A 4,508-nucleotide genomic window follows, 5' to 3' on the forward strand; every position below is an offset into this window, starting at 1 on the left:
ATGTACCTGTACATAGAGTAGAGGAGGAGAATTGGTCGTGTCTAAGAGGGGAGAATGACTCTCTTCAATGGACTTGTTGAATTGAGTGATTCAGAAGAAGCATCTATGAATTGGGATTTGACACAATGTAAATTGGATCATATGTAAATTAAACTACAGTATATAAGTCCGGCTGCCAATAGCACTTCCTGTGGTTGTTTATTCATTTAATCAGTGTTCATTAAGGAGTGGTCTCTGCAAACCGTAGAGCCGTGAGTTAGACAGCATGTTTATCTATTCCAGAGGGGAGGTTACATAATCTTGTCAATGTTTGTGAAATCCATACTTTCTTTCCCACTAACATTGTTTTGGCCTATTTTGCTCATTAAGTGTTGTTTCAAGAACGAAAATAACATTGACATTAAATATTGGGTAGTGTTCAGAACTACTATTACTATTGTTAAATAAATGGTCCACTGTACATAACGGTTTCTCTTTTGGCAGTCTAATGCTCATTAAACCAGTGCCGAAGGGTAGTACTATAAGCTCCAGAATACACATACACTTCTTACGTCTGTGGACACACAAGCAGTGTTTGTGTGGTTAGTGAAACCTAGCAGGTTCAAGTGTTGTCAAGTGTTGTAAGAGCGTAGGGAGGAGTGTTTGGGTGTGTGATGGTCTGCTCTGGCCTCTCGACTTCTCTGGGACACATCACTTCCTGTGACATGCGGGTGCAACGCAGGAAGTGGCTCACTCTCTCCCTACAGCTCATGTTTCTATCGAGTCTCCGTTGGCGTGTCGTCATGTTTTCTGTATTGTGTATTTTCCTCCCTCTCTGCTCTATCTATCTGTACTGGTGTGTCTCTCTCCTCCCCTCTGTTGTAAAGTCAGTTTCTCTGGCTCCTGGGAACATGTGCAGTGAGAGGCAAGCCGAGGTCACTCTGACCTGACAAACGGACCAGACTCTCAGCTGTAAGGCCCCTATTGACTTGGGTTTGAGGGGGGTTGGGTTGTTCTTGGCTATAGTGAAACTAATTCTTTGCTCACTGCTGCTGTTGCAGAGAGCAGAGCGGGTGACCGCAAATAGGAAACAGAGATCCCCTGTTACGGTCGCGGAGATAAATATTGAGTTCCGATTCTTGCACAATCTTTAGTACAATAATCTACAGTACAATCTTTAGTTCTCGAAGCCGGAACAATCTACATGACTTCTTTCTCTCGCACAGGAAGATACATCAGCTCATCTCAATGCTAATTCTATTGGATGAGAGAAGGCATCTGCATGCTTAAAACTAAAGCACACATTAGGAATTTGGGATATTAAAGTAAATCAATCAGGTATTATCAGCAAGTCATACCACAACATGAGGCAGGAAAACATTGAGGTTAAGAGTCTTATACAAGACCCCCCCCCCACCACACACACACACACACACACACAAAGCCATATTGGAACCTTTTATTAACTAGGCTCATATATTTAAAGTAGAAATCACACTAAGATTTTCCTGTTTACAAAAAATATTATGTACACTACAGTGCTGACAGTTACAAACCACAGGAACAAAAAATAGAAAAGAAAATGCAAACCAAAAAGGTTTATATAAATAAACTATGAAAAACAATGCAAGCCCCTGAAGATAGAGATTTCTCGTTTTTTTTTTTAAACGAATCGTCTGTACAAATCCAGGAGAGCTCGGTCGGCTCTCTGGACATTGGTTTCCCAGCAGAGCAGTCAGGGAAACATCCTGCATGCAGCAGTCTCAGCTGCTGTATTCATTATTTAACGCTCACCAGAATCAAATGGACTAAGGAGAACATTTTGTTTTAGGTGGATAAGGCGATTCAAATCCTAGACCCTCTATCTCTCAAGCCGAGTACATTATTCAAATTGTAAAACAATTTTTCCAGCTCTTCTGCCAAGGGTAAATTATTCGGATGGAGGAATTATTCTACCTTTAAGTACTGCCGTTCTCCGATGCCTCAACGAGACCACCGTATCGTAATGCACAACGGAACAGAACCCAACAAGATGGCAGTTTATAGGAGTGCTCTGGATAAAACATTCCTCGTGAAGAAGGAATAACTAAGGCTGCGTCCCGACCGGGAAGCTATGCCATTAAAGGAGAGAGACGCTCTGTGGCTCGCTGCCATGGAAACGCTCTGAGCTCCATCAGCTAGTAGCACAATATTTGATCCAACATGTACCACCTCAAGTGGATACAATAGTGATGTACACGTGTACGCCTCAAGGACCACCGTTGAATCTATTTATAGAAGGATTAAGGGCCGTCGTTTTCAGTGGCCATTAAGGGAACCCAATGATCAATGTTTTAAGTTAAGGTGAAGGTTAAGTAGGGTCAATGTAATAGAAAGTAGCTAAAATACCTTTCTACGATCTGAATTCTTGGATTGTTTGTGGGTTTTCAATCACAGTGCAATGAGAATTCCACAAATGTATAAACCTTTCGATTTGATATTTAAAAAGTCCAAAATCTTTTACACCTAGAAGAAGTATAAATCTTGAATTTCAATTGGACCTGCCTTATACCCACTGCAGAACACTTAAGTAATAAACTGGCTTTCAAGGGACCATTTTAAAAGCCACTGGCAGTAAAAAGGTATGTCATTGTTAAAGATGCTGAAGTCCCCAAATGAATGAGTGCTGGCATTGGAAGAACTTGGAAGTGCCCTTAAAAATCAAGAGTGAGGTGAAGTCACTTTACATGAAATATCTTTTGACTAATTATTTTATCAATCTAGTTAGTAAGTTGGTTAGTACTCTAATCAGTTTTGATACAACATCAGAAATGTTGTCAAATCGGTTAAACTAAAATAATTATGTTAGTAGACGCAACTCGGGCTAGAAAAAGTAATCTGATGAAAATGTTACAGTCCTCCATTGTCAAAGTAAGTGCAAATAAAATAATAACATAATTTATGTTGTCAGCATGTCAATATTGTCATGGAAATAATTTAAATATTACATTGTCTTGATTATTGCTCAAAATACAATATTGGGAAGTAGTATTCATGACAGTCAAACTGTCAGCCACTTTGGAGGGATTAAATAAGGTAGGGCGATATATATTCCTTTCACCAACAACGTATCAAAGACCAAACTGTTTTGAGTCCAGTGACTAAAACACTGTTGATACACAGAGAAGTACAGTGCACCTGACGTCCTCGAGATGGAAGAACTCGCTGAGAGTGAGAGCTAAAAACTCTGTGTTGACCCCACTAGGTACAGCACAGACCTTAAATGACGGACCGGACCCAAAAGGGACACGACCCAGTTGGAGGTGGGTCGCGAACCCAACATAGCACAAAACCCTCGGAAAACTCGGGAGAAGACAGAGCGGGAGAGGATCAGCCATCCCAGTGCGCTCAGAGTTTTCCCAGAGTGTGCGGTGCCTGGGACACACTGGGATTGTCTTTTTTGGGTCCCGAGAGGGAAACATTTCAGATCCCTGCTTTACGGTGACTCACAGATCACTTCTCCCCTAAAGAGAAAGACACGCTTGGATCACAGGGGAACACGTGATCGTACCGAATGAGACGGGAGAGCGTGCAGTTGTGACGTGAACCTGAAGATCTGTGTGGGGTTGGACTTCTATAGACAGATCCGGTCTGGACCGCCCGGATCCAGAGGACTGGATCCTCTCCCCACCTTCCAATGAAAAGATAACCCCGAAAACTAAATCTCCTTTTTTCATTTTATCATTTGGAGTCTGACAAACTGATCAGACCTCAAGTCTCTTAAATTAGTCCCCCGTTTATTTAGCTTACTGGAAAATATAAATTCTGGACAAATTCTGTCAAGGATGTCAAACACTATGAAAAATGTATTTATAGCTGCAAAAGGGTGATATTGTTGCTACCAATAACCCAATTGTCCTTCTGTAAGGACCTTATCGCAAGGTTAGTGCTGGGGCTTGTAACCAATCAGTCTGCGTGGCTCCAAAGAATACAAAAAACACAAGGTCTTAATAAATACTGGAGTTAACCTGAGTGCGTTTAACAACAGTCTGAACACAACAGAGAAGTGACAGCCAAACCCTCTCCGTCTGCCCGGTTTCGCCGCGTTCACACTGTACACGTCCGTCGACGGATGACGCGGATGGGCGTGTCTGACATATGGGTATACGCGACCCACGATGCATTTCGAGAGCGCCCCCCATGCAAAGTCAATGAAATACGTCAACGGACTCGTACAGCGTGAACGCGGTGTTACCGACCCCCCCCGTCTGCCCGGTTACCGTCCCCCAGCGGCCGTCTGGGTTCCAGCTCGGCTCTAAGCACTAGCTGGGGAGGGTGAGCTGGGTGCACCAGTGGTGACGTTCACTCCCAGTAGAACACAGTGCTGACGATACGTCTCTCTGCGTCTCCTTCTTAAACGTATCGTGCGTTAAAACTCTACGACGGAACCTCTGGCGTCGCCACGCCGACGCCGTTTAAAACACGGTGTCTGACGATATGTACAACGACTTGGAAAACATATCAACAGTAATCATCATAATCAAATGTCT

The sequence above is a fragment of the Micromesistius poutassou genome (genome assembly GCF_964030765.1).
Source record: "Micromesistius poutassou genome assembly, chromosome: 22".
NCBI lineage: Eukaryota > Metazoa > Chordata > Actinopteri > Gadiformes > Gadidae > Micromesistius > Micromesistius poutassou.